Source organism: Pyrgilauda ruficollis, unplaced genomic scaffold, assembly GCF_017590135.1.
Source record: "Pyrgilauda ruficollis isolate IOZ18807 unplaced genomic scaffold, ASM1759013v1 scaffold366, whole genome shotgun sequence".
Lineage (NCBI taxonomy): Eukaryota > Metazoa > Chordata > Aves > Passeriformes > Passeridae > Pyrgilauda > Pyrgilauda ruficollis.
In genome coordinates this window covers 15,914-28,842 of record NW_024525112.1, presented here as the reverse complement: position 1 = coordinate 28,842, position 12,929 = coordinate 15,914, and the positions used below count along the sequence as shown (strand labels likewise).

At 49.1% G+C, this 12,929-nt stretch overlaps 1 protein-coding gene across 3 annotated transcripts in view; it reads right to left on the bottom strand.

Annotated features, from left to right (window-relative positions):
• DTNB (dystrobrevin beta) overlaps positions 1-8,082 on the bottom strand; it is a 46,545-nt gene extending 38,463 nt beyond the window's left edge. For all 3 annotated transcript variants that reach the window (XM_041475840.1, XM_041475841.1, XM_041475842.1), the window contains exon 1: positions 8,004-8,082. The gene's annotated coding sequence lies outside the window, so the exon portion shown is untranslated. The remainder of the gene's footprint in view (positions 1-8,003) is intronic.
• Positions 8,083-12,929: the final 4,847 nt, after the last annotated feature.

The following is a 12,929-nucleotide window of genomic DNA, read 5'->3' as shown; positions in this document are numbered from 1 at the left end:
CTCCATCCTTTCACAGGTACAACACTTGTATGGCCTCAGGAGCACCCTCTGACAGAGTTAACAGCAGAGCCAACTTAGAAATCCCACACAATTACTGGGGGAAATTCTACACTCAGCCACCATCCAAAACATCTTAAATAAACTCACGTTTTTCTTGCTCCCCTTGTTTGACAGCTTTTTTTTTCTGTCCCAAAACAGGGAGAGAACAGGGAGAGCCCCTGCTCTGTGCCAGGGCTGTTGCTGTCAGGGCTCTGTCCCAGCAAAGGGGGTGAGATTGGCACCCCCCTGGCTGTGCCCCCCTGGCTGTGCCCCCCTGGCAGTGCCCTGCAGGTGCTCCCAGGTTCAGGCCAATACTACAGGACCTTGCTTAGCAGGTTTCGCTCTTCTTGGAGCTCATCAGCTGTAGGTAACGGCCCCAGGACAGCTCCACAGGCAGCTCTGTGCTCAGGAATCACCCCCCAGGCAGAGATGGGCTTCTTGCCACACACAGCATCACAGCCACACAGCCAGAAGCACAGAATCACACAGAATTACACAGCCAGAAGCACAGAATCACACAGAATGACACAATCAGAGGCACAGAATCACACAGAATAACACAGCCAGAAGCACAGAATCACACAAAATAGCAGAATCACACACAAGCACAAAATCACAATCACAGAATCTGAATCACTGAATCACAGAATCAGAATCACTGAATCACAGAATCACTGAGTCACACAATCAGAATCACACAACCACACAGAATCTCAGAATCAGAATCACACACAATAACAGAATCAGAATCACAGACACACACAGTCACAGAATCAGAATCACTGAATCAATGAATCACAGAATCAGAATCACAGACACACACAGTCACAGAATCAGTCACTGAATCACAGAATCACAGAATCACTGAATCACTGAATCACAGAATCAGAGTCACAGAATCACTGAATCACTGTCATACATAATCACAGAATCAGAATCACTGAATCACAGAATCACTGAGTCACACAATCAGAATCACACAACCACACAGAATCTCAGAATCAGAATCACACAACACCACAAAATCACACAATCAGAGAATCAGAACCACACACAATCAGAATCACTGAATCACATTAGAGTTTGTTTTTGTAGCTGCAGTTGTTTTGCTTCAAGTTAATTTTGTTTCATTCTGTACTTCTACCTCTAAGGAACTGTCCAAAGGAGATTCTGACCTTTAGGGTTTGATAACCATTTGCAGCCATTGGTTTGCACTGAGCTGCAGCCTCACTGGCCAAAGCAGGAACAGAGAAAGAAAAGTTCATTTACCAATTATTAAATCTGACTTTGTTCACATTCCTGGCGTTGCATGTCATTAGCAGAAATAATATTTGATGTCACTGATTAAACTGCAGTTGCTGCATGAAGATAAAATTGTGCCCATACCTATTTATGGTCAAAAATAACTGTAATTAAAATAAATCCCAAATCCAGTTTGGGGCATGGGCTGATCTGAGCTGTGCTTGACACAGGGAAGGAGCTTCAGTGACTTTCTGCAGTTTTTCTGATCAGAAGGAACAACTATTCCTGCTGTTTCAAGGAAAAACTTTCCTCCCTTGCCAGTTCGTTCACTCTTAAAAATATAACTTTAATAAATAACATAACTGGGGTGAAGATATTGAATAAAAATTGAGGGCATACCTGTGCTGGCAGAAAAAGTTACTGGTGTCCATCTGCTCTGGCACTTCCTTGCTCTGGGCTTCTGAACTCGTCTGGCTTCAACTGACATTTGATTGAAACCATCTAAAATAATTTCTGAACTCTCATAAATGTGTTGTTAAAGTACAAAATTAAACTTACTTATGATATAAAGTTGCTTGTATTTGTTCATCTCAGACTTCAATAAAAACATGAAGTATTTTTCCTTTTCTTTCCTGATTTGGACAATGACTGATTTGATCCCCTCCTCTCCCTCTGTCTATCCAAAATATCTGATGATTTTACTCATTTCTTTGTTCTCCTCATTCACATTCCCAATGCCTTTCCTCAGCAGTCAAACATAATTAATCAGAAATACTCCTTGGCTCCCCCGTGGCATTTCCCAGGAAGAGGAGTGCCCTAGAGGTGATTTCAGGGGGACACACCTGACCCCTGGAAAAGACAAACCTTCCAGACTTATCCAAATAGACTGGCAACATCTTTTAAAGCACTTTTAACCACTTCTGACAATTCTTCTCATTTATCTTTAACATTTCCAACTCCGTTCCCATCAATTACAGGGTGAGTAACTGAAGCAAAAGCAACTGTGCACCAAAGTATGAAAAGTACCCTAAAATGTTATTTCTGCATCTCCAGCAAGCACAGGAGCATCTCTGGGACCACCACACACCTTCCAGCAGCAGCTGCCCCAAAAGACAAAGGTTTGGATCTCTCACTGATGTTTTCACATGTGCTGGACTCAGATGATTGTGCAAGGTCCTTACAAAACCCAGCCTTGGAGGGTGTAAGGAAAAACCCACTTGGCTAGGAGCCAGGAAAGGGACTGCAACTTCCCAGGGATTACAGCTCTGCAGTGAAATCCTAAACAAGTCAATGGCTCCTTTTTTTTTTTTCCTCCATAAATCCAGTGGATCCAAAGCTGCTCTGGAAGATTCTGCAAAAACCTGCCCAAATAAAGCAGGAAGCTTCATTAAAAATGAACAGGCAACCCAGTAGCTTAGGGGGAAGAAAAAAAAAAGCCAGTATTGAAAGCTAAAGTTTTCCCTTGCCATTCCTGCTGGAGCTGTGAGGTTCTTCCAAGGCACAAGAAGCCATCTGGTTTGTGCAGGCAGAGCACAGCACGTGGCAGCACAGCCCCACAGAGCCCTCAGTGCCTTCAGTTACTGGGCTGGAAAGTCACTGATGGGCAGGGACATCCTGGCTGATAAACCTGGCATGGGCACATCCATGGGCACCAGGGGCTCAGGGCTGGGTCACTCCTGCCCAACACCTTCAGGGCATGAGGGCACCACCCTGGCTCAGCTCAGGGACAGCCCCAGGGGTGGGATGTGGATCTGCTGGGGACAGGGGGCTCTGCAGAGGGACCAGGACAGCCTGGATCCATGGGCTGGGACCACTGGGGTGAGGGACAACAAGGCCAAGAGCTGGGTCCTGCACTGGGGTCACACCAAGCTCAGGGAACACCCCAGGATGGGAAGGGAATGGAGCTGGGAAGGGAATGGAGCCCCAGGAGAGGCTGAGGGAGCTGGGAAGGGGCTCAGCCTGGAGAAAAGGAGGCTCAGGGGGGACCTTGTGGCTCTGCACAACTCCCTGACAGGAGGGGACAGCCAGGGGGGGTCGGGCTCTGCTGCCAGGGAACAGGGACAGGACAAGGGGAAATGGCCTCAGGCTGGGCCAGGGCAGGCTCAGGGTGGACACCAGGAGGAATTTCCCCATGGAAAGGGTGGTCAGGCCTTGGCAGGGGCTGCCCAGGGAGGTTTGGAGTGCCCATCCCTGCGGGTGTCACTTGGAGCCCTGGGCTGGGGACACGGTGGGGATCAGGCACAGGCTGGACTAAGAGGAGTTTCACAACCAAAATCATTCTGTGATTCCAGGAAAAACTCCTGGTCTAAGCCCCAGGGTGAGCCCAACAACCCCACCTGGTCAGAAACTGATAAAGATTGTACTGGACTCAAGTTCAACAAAGATGGAACAAGTCACAGTATTTAATCAGAGGTTTCTTTGAAAGCCTTCCAAAATTTTTAACACAGGCTCCCTCCAGACAGAACAAACTCAAATCCAGGAGAGCTCCAAGCCACCTGAGTTTCTGTGACTTCACATCTGTGTCAGCTGAGAGCTCAGAACAGAGACAAGTCCCAGCCCTGAGGAACTTGCAGGTCAGGGTAGGAATGGTCAGGGTGGCAGTGGCACTGAGGTCCCAGCAGGTCAGGGTGGCAGTGCCACTGAGGTCTCTGCAGGTCAGGGGAGGAATGGTCAGGGTGGCAGTGGCACTGAGCTCCCAGCAGGTCAGGGTGGCAGTGGCACTGAGCTCCCTGCAGGTCAGGTCAGGGTGGCAGTGGCACTGAGCTCCCAGCCCCGTGGCCAGGGTGCCATGTGAAGCTGCCAGCCCTCTGTACCCATGCCCAGCCCCCGGGGCAGCTCCAGCCCGGGCCCAGGAGCAGAGCAGGCCCTGCAGAGCCCGAGTGTGTGAGCACAGATTGTTCTGGCACAGGCAGCTCTGCTCTCCAGCACACAGCCAGGGTGCAGAGCAGCCACAACCCAACCCAGAGCCAAACCCCCACCTTCCCTCACGGCCCCAAAGCCTGAGGAGCAGAAATGGCTTTTTACCACCTGCCTGTTGAAGTTCATGTCTGGCCATGGGATTTACCATGAGCCTGCAAACAAGAGCAAATCCAGCAGCTGAAAGTGTTTCCTTGAAATAAAGCAGTGCTCCTGTTGGGTAAGAAAAATGAGACATTACAGGAGGATTTTTGAGCAGGAAGAAGTTGGACACAGTCTAATTAAGAGCTCGCCCCTCCCTCTCAGGAAGGGAAGACTGTTTTTTGTGGAGGGGATTTCTGAGCACTCCGTGCTTCCAAGAGAACCTGGCAAAGCCTCCCCTCTCCATCTCACCCCACAGGCCCCAGCACGGCTTGCAGAGCACAGGAGAGAGCTGTGCAGAATATTCATTCTTAGGAGGGGCTCTGAGCTGCATTCCTGCCCTTTCCCCCATTACCCCAGACTGGCAGATGGAGCAGGAGCAGCTCCCACACACCTGGCAGCTCAGAGCTGTGCCAGAGCTCCTTGGCACACCTGGGGAGGAGGGAAATTCCAGTGGGGAACACCTGGAAACAGGACCTGCCTTCCCCCATCACAGCTGACTTCAGGATAAAACAGCTTGCCCAGTTTTAATTCATTAATTTCACCTCCTACATTAACTTACGGTGCGAAATCTTCCTCACCAGCTTCACAGGTCTACACTAAAATAATTCTAAGTTTGTGAAGTGTTAGGTGTTACTGAAAGGCCACAGGAGTACAGAAGCATTAATCTGCATTTAAAAGCCTCTCTGCCACTGCCCCAGGCAATGGGAACTGAACACCTACACAGGCCTGATAAGTTTAACTTTGTCTGAGCTGCCAGACACACACAACACCTGCCTCAAAAGCCTGCCTGCTCCCAAACTGCTCCTCACTGCTCCAGCTGTGCTCACAAAGGCCTTTCTTTCCACAAGAACAACACAAGCCTGAAGTGCAAGTCCAACCGATGACATTTCCATTGCCTTCTCTAAAACCAAGACTTTTTATCCCTTAGTTTTATCACTTTCTGTTAAAAAGTAAATAAATAAATATTTAAGTTAGGGTCTCAGTTCCCTCCCTGTTTGCTTTATGCCAGGACACCCCTTTACCTCTTAAATCACAGAACCACTGAGGCTCTTGTTCACTCCAGACCAATGAGTCCAAGCTTTGACCTAAACAAAGTTAAAAGTTGCACTGACAAAGACTGAAAATACCTCACCTCGCAGTCAGTCAGTAGCTACTTAAGTTACTTAGATTTTAAGTGTTTTTTAACCACAGCACATCCTTTGGACATCCAACTCTTTTAAAATTTAGTGATGAATTGGCAGCTGCTGTCATAATTCTATTTGTTTCCACCTGGCCAAATACAATGTGTTATCTGCTGTGGAATTTTAAGGTCTCCTACTGTTTCTTCCAGATCTAGGCTGCCTAAAACTCTTTGTTACATAATTTTTTTTAAATAAACCTGTATTATTTAAGCACAGCTGAGAAGTTAAAATGGTTCAGTCCTTAAAGCCCACAGGACTGGGAAAGGCCCATGAAACTATTTAAATTTAGGTACAGTTCATCAACAGAAATCTGTTTGAACACTAAACCAGAGACAACAAAATCATGCTTTCTTCTCCCTGGTACCAAGGGGAAAACAATTAATGTCATAAAAATATGATGAATTCAAATCCTTACCACCTGAACCACCTCATCTGAATCCCTCCTAAGGCTCTCTAAAGCAGCCCAGAGCAGGCAGGCTGAGTGTGGAGCTCAGGGTGGCTCAGGCAGCAGCCCAGACCCAAAGCCTGGCTTTAAAGTTCCAGATGTGGTTCCTTCCCTCTTCAAAAACTGTCCCAGCTTCCACAACACACAGCTGAACACACCCACCCTGGGTTAAAGAACTGAGAACATCCACCCTGGTTTAAAGAACTGAGAACATCCACCCTGGTTTAAAGAACTGAGAACATCCACCTTGGTTTAAAGGGCTGCCTAACTGAGAACATCCACCTTGGTTTAAAGAACTGAGAACATCCACTGTGGTTTAAAGGGTTCTAACTCAGAACATCCATCCTGGTTTAAAGGGTTCTAACCCAGAACATCCCCCTGGTTTAAAGGGTTCTAACTCAGAACATCCACCTTGGTTTAAAGGGCTCAGAACACCCATCCTGGTTTAAAGGATTCTAACTCAGAACATCCACCTTGGTTTAAAGAACTGAAAATATCCACCTTGGTATAAAAGGTCTGCCTAACTGAGAACATCCACCCTGGTTTAAAGAACTCAGAACATCCACCTTGGTTTAAAGAACTCAGAACATCCACCTTGGTTTAAAGAACTCAGAACATCCACCTTGGTTTAAAAGAACTCAGAACATCCACCCTGGTTTAAAGGGCTCAGAACATCCACCTTGGTTTAAAGGGCTCAGAACATCCACCTTGGTTTAAAGGGCTCAGAACATCCACCCTGGTTTAAAGAACTGAGAACATCCACCTTGGTTTAAAGGGCTCAGAACACCCATCCTGGTTTAAAGGATTCTAACTCAGAACATCCACCTTGGTTTAAAGAACTGAAAATATCCACCTTGGTATAAAAGGTCTGCCTAACTGAGAACATCCACCTTGGTTTAAAGGGCTCAGAACATCCACCCTGGTTTAAAGAACTCAGAACATCCACCTTGGTTTAAAGGGTTCTAACTCAGAACATCCACCTTGGTTTAAAGAACTCAGAACATCCACCCAGGCTTAAAGAACTCAGAACATCCACCCTGGTTTAAAGAACTCAGAACATCCACCTTGGTTTAAAGAACTCAGAACATCCACCCTGGTTTAAAGAACTCAGAACATCCACCCTGGTTTAAAGGGTTGCCCAGCTAGGAACATCCACCCAGGGCTGCCCAGGACTCACTCCCACTTCACCTGTGCTGTGTGTGATGTAGCTGAACTGCTGGAAAAGTGCTGCTTTTCTCTTGCTGCAAAAGCCCTTCCCCTTGCATTATGGCTCCTTCCTAGGTCCCCTCCAGCACCCAGCACCCCCTAAAACATGTATTGCTCTTGGGCCCTGGGATAAACCAGAGGCCTGGCTGCATCAGCTGCACCACAGCCAACAAAAAAAGCCATTTACTGTTCCAAAAACCCCAAAGGCAGGGAGTCTGGGACAATGCTGGCAGGGCTGCTGCATTCACCACCACAGGAAGTGCACAATGAGGGTGTCCCACAGAGCTCACAGGAGGTCCTGGATGTGTCCCCTTAAATACAGGATTCTGGAACTGTCAGAGCCAGCTCTGGCAGCCCAGCCCTGGAGGAGCTGCTCCCTCCAGGAGTGGGAAGGGACCTTAAAGCTCAGCCAGTGCCACTCCTGCATCCCTGGCAGTGCCCAAGGCCAGGCTGGGGCTTGGAGCACCCCGGGACAGGGGAAGGTGTCCCTGCCACGGCAGGGGGATGGAATTCAATGTTGTTTAAAGTTCTTTCCCACCCAAAGCATTCCGTAATTCTATGATTCACCTTCCCCAGACGAGGGATGTGTTGCACAACAAACAAAATTCTGGAGGAATTTTAAACAGAGGAGTCCATCTTTTTACGTGATCCCGTATTTCCACACGTCCAACACATAACAGAAAATGCAGGAGTCACTGCTTCACAAAACAGGTTTGTCATAAGTGAAAAATGTCACTATCAGTTTTGTGAGTGTCAGAACAGGCAAGTGAACATACCAAACACAAGATCTTAATGTCAACACCACAGTCAATCCCAACAGATCCCGTTACCTGAATCACACTGAGAAGTCTCTCAGGGCAACTTCCACTTTCCTGGCCTCACTTCCTTCTTCAGACATTTAAACCACAACCTAAGGAGAGGTGAATAACACCAAGTGAGCTTTTCCTGCAAGAAAGCAGCGGTTTTGCACAGAACAATTACACTGCTTTATTTCACAGCCCCAGCACGGTGCTGCTTCTGCCCTGGCTGCTGCTCCTGTTAACTCCAGAGCAATGCAGCCTGCACATCCCGGGTCTCTGTTAACTCCACAGCAATGCAGCCTGCACATCCCAGATCTCTGTTAACTCCACAGCAATGCAGCCTGCACATCCCGGGTCTCTGCTAACTCCAGAGCAATGCAGCCTGCACATCCCGGGTCTCTGTTAACTCCAGAGCAATGCAGCCTGCACATCCCGGGTCTTCATTAACTCCAGAGCAATGCAGCCTGCACATCCCGGGTCTTCATTAACTCCAGAGCAATGCAGCCTGCACATCCCGGGTCTCTGTTAACTCCAGAGCAATGCAGCCTGCACATCCCGGGTCTCTGTTAACTCCAGAGCAATGCAGCCTGCACATCCCGGGTCTTCATTAACTCCAGAGCAATGCAGCCTGCACATCCCGGGTCTCCATTAACTCCAGAGCAATGCAGCCTGCACATCCCGCCCGCCAATCCGCGCCCGCCCGGCCCCGCCTTCCCGCGCCCCTCAGCCAATCGGCGGCCAGCGCCGCCTGGCGCGCTCCCGCCTCCGCCACAGCGCGCGCGCGCCGCGCGGCGCTCACCCCGGGGCGCGGTGGGAGCGCGCAGGCGCAGCGCGAGCAGCTGAGGGGGCGGCCCCGCCCCCGGCCCGCCCTGAGGGGCTGGGGCCGCCTGAGGGGAGCGGGGCGGGCGGAGCGATGGTCGGGGCGGCGCTGGGGACTCCGTCAGCCACGGGTCCCCTCACAGCCATCCCTCAGCCATGGCTGTCCCTCACAGCCATCCCTCAGCACCGTGTCAGCCATGGCTGTCCCTCATTGCACGGATCGCTGTTTGTACGGGCTGGCAGGGCGGCTCAGGCTCGTAAGGACCGTGCCTCTGCAGGAGTGTCCCCTGTCACAGCTCCTGCCGTGTCCCCTGCCACAGCCACGGCGGCTGCTTCCAGTGACGGCGTCCCCTGCTCCATGGCGCGACCATCCCTGTGGATAACAGCGTTCCGTGGGCGCTGGGGATGTCGCTGCCCGCCTCGCTGGCAGCCCCCGGCAGTGTTTCCTGAGGAGGATCCCGCAGGACGGGCTCTGTTCCAGCCTCTCTGTCCCCGTGCAAATGTCACAGCGCCTGCAGGACGGGAGGAGAATTCCTGCTCTGGAGAGCGGGGACCACTCCCGGCTTGCACGAGCGGGAGGGAACGCTTTGGCAGGGAATAGGAAATGAGAGGGGAAAGTGCGATGCTCATTGCGAGCTGCCTGTGCCCATGACGGTGCTCGCAATTCCGAATTTGTCCCGGAATTCCGGAGCCAAGCCCACGGGTGGCAGTGGGACCAAGTGATTCCTGCTGGCTGCATCTCCACCCGAAAGGAGGCAGCAGCCAAAGCGGCATTTGGAAAAGCCGTCTGCCCTGGGCTGCGGGGAGAAGTGCTGCGACCTGCAAAAACACCAGATGGTGCCATGGCTTCACTTATTTCTCTGTGCCTCTGACTCCGGGAGCTCAGGCTTCCCCCTCCTCTCTGGGCTGTGCCCATCCTCCTCCTTCCCAAGGGTCCCAGGGGAATTCGGCCAGGATAGGAAAAAAAAAAAAAAAAAAAGGTTTTACTTACTGAACAACGAGACAGCCATTAATTAGTCACACGGATTAAAAGGAATAAATTAAAGTCTAGAGATGCTGCCAAGATGCCACCTGAGGGCTGGGGTGGATTATTCCCACTGGCAGGTCTCCAACCCCTTCCATACTTAAAATACAGAATTGTTGATACTTTTAATGTATTCAGGGAAAAGAAATCCCAGGCTCTTGCACGTTGCTCAGTGCTGCTGATTTTACTGAGTTGTTAAGTGCACTCAGAGTTTTCCTGTCAGAAATCAGGTGAGTTGGTTACACACCTGTTTCCCCAAATCCCTCCATTTTAAGGGAAATCAAGTTCCTGTCGCTTGATACAGGTCTCTTCCTGTTTCTTTCTTTCCCCCAAATCTAAGTTCCATGCTCCTCAAGTGTCTTGGGACCCCAAGAACTGAGGGAACCGCAGAATTTATTGAGGCTAAGTAATAAACCAACGTTTTCCCCTGAGAATGTGCCAAAAGAAGATTTAGCAGATATCCACAGCTTGTAAAGCCAGGGAAGTGCAGTTCCCTGTCGGGGGAAGGCAGAAGGAAATCCCTGAAAACCCTCGGCAGGACCCAAGGCCACAGCCCAGACGGTTTTGGGGAGCAGGAGATGGACCATGATGGGGAGCACACGTGTCCAGTGCCGCGGTGTCGGTTCCTCTGCCCACCCACCCACCACCCCCCAAACCCGGGGAGAAGGTGAAGAAGGAGCAGCCTGCACCCTAAAACCTCCATTTTAGCTCTATATATATTACTGTGTTCTAAACATACTACATATTCTAATATATATATATTCTAAATACTATCTATTACTATATTCTAAAACCCCAAACTCTGAGTTTCCCACCCTGTGACATCACACACTTCTAATCAAACTCCACACCCACAATCCCAGCGCTCTCAATCAATTCTGGAAGCCTTCTCCACAGCCTCAGGTGAAATGCAGTGCTCTCTTGAGGGTCTGTGCCTTTCAGCACAGAAAACTCTCAGTATCCAGGGCTCCAGCACTGAGGAACTACAGGATGCTGTGTTCATTTCCAAAGAGGGCTTTGTGGGAGGAAGAGGAACAGAACCTGTGGCAGGACATGAGCCACAGGGAAGGATTTTGTGTGGTGCCATGTCCTGAGGGCACAGATATTCCAGTGCCAGGTTGGGAATGGGCTGTTGGGAGCAGCCCTGGATCCTCCTCTGAGGCACTAAGGTGGATTTTTATACATATATATATAAATATTAAATATATATATATATATATATCCATGTGTCTGCCCCAGGGATTGCTCCTGGGCTGTTTAAATGCCCAGAAATCACCTCACTGACCCGAAGGTGCCCTTGGTCCACACCCCCAGCACGTTCCTGATTTCAGCGTGGTGTCACAGCCTGTGACAGACCTGGGCTGGCAGCGGCCCGGAGGGGGCTGGAGGTGCCACGGGGCCGTTCTGTGGGCTCATCCTTGGGACACCTCTGGACACAGAGTAAAACCTGTGTGCACGAGGCTCAAGGCAGTGCCCATCCCACTGGAACAGGTGAATCCCATCCCATCCCATCCCATCCCATTATCCCATCCCATCCCATCCATCCCACCCATATTTATATATTTAGTTGCAGAATAGGTGTGTGCTTGTTTCTTCCCTGTTAGTAAGCACTGAATTATGTTACCAGAATCATAGAATTGTGTAGGTTGGGAAAGACCTTCAAGAACACTGAGTCCAACCATAAGCCTAATGGTGCCAAGTCCACTAGCCCATGTCCCTAAGGGTCATGTCTGCGTGTCTTTTCAGTACCTCCGGATGGTGACTCAGCCATTTCCCTAGGGATCATACTAAGTTCATCACAGTTTTAGAATATTTTCTTCTTGCCTTTTAAAATTTGTTCCTTAACACTGTATTTTTAAAGTACTTGTTTTAGGATTATTAGTAATTGTTGGTTTTTATGGATACAGATGTCCCTAGCATCTTCAGTGGTGACCAGATTGGAATGCTTGATCCCCATCAAACCCTCTTTGGACCTCATGAGTCGGGCCAGTGTTGGAATCTAAAAGAAGATAGCAAGGAAATAAACGAACTTACGGACCAATTTGCACCTTTCATTGGTGTATTTGGCAGCACTAAGGAAACCTTTAAGAATGGAAACTTTCCTGGTACATTTTTTCGTTTCCCACTTCGTCTGCAGCCTTCCCAACTGAGCAGCAATGTTTACGACAAACAGAAGGTCTTGGAGCTGTTTGAATCCTTCAGAGCAGATGCAGACACAGTATTGCTTTTCCTGAAGAGTGTTCAGGATGTTTCATTGCACATACGGGAAGCTGATGGAACGGAGAGGCTGGTTTTTAGAGTAACTGCCAGTGAGAACAAGGCCTTGAAACACGAAAGACCCAATTCTATAAAAATCCTGGGAACTGCAATAAGTCAGTATTGTAAGGGAGTTCCAAGCAATAGCATAACATGTGTGACGTACCATGTAAATATAGTTGTAGAAGATGAGAGCATTAAGGATGCACAGAAAACATCTTGGTTAGTGTGCAATTGTGTGGGTGGTCGAGGAATGTGCACTGAACTGGATTCTTTAGCTGATGACTTGAAATTTGTTCCTACTATTGGAATAGCCATGTCCCTAGCAACTAACGAGGAGGAAAATGGAGCTGTAGCAGACTTTTCAGGAAGAGCATTTTGTTTTCTGCCTTTGCCTCCCGGCGAAGAAAGCAAAACTGGACTTCCAGTTCATGTTAGTGGTTTCTTTGGTCTCACAGACAACAGGAGGAGTATCAAATGGCGAGAGCTGGATCAGTGGAGAGATCCAGCAGCTTTGTGGAATGACCTTCTTGTGGTAAATATAGTGCCTAAGGCATATACCACCCTTATTTTGGAAGCTATCAAACGAATGGAGACTGAGAAGAATTCAGATTTTCCATTGTCGCCTGAAAGAATTTATAGGTTATGGCCTGATGAGAATAAAATCAGGGTACCCTGGAAACCAATAGTAGTACCTCTCTTTAAAGACCTGCTCCAGCATACAGTTATTTACTCAGTGAGTAATCAGTGGATAAAGGTGGAACAGGTGTACTTTTCTGAAATGGATGAGAGTTTGGAGTACACGCAGTCTGTTCTCAACTACCTCCAGAATTCAGGGAAGCAGATTGCTAAGGTAC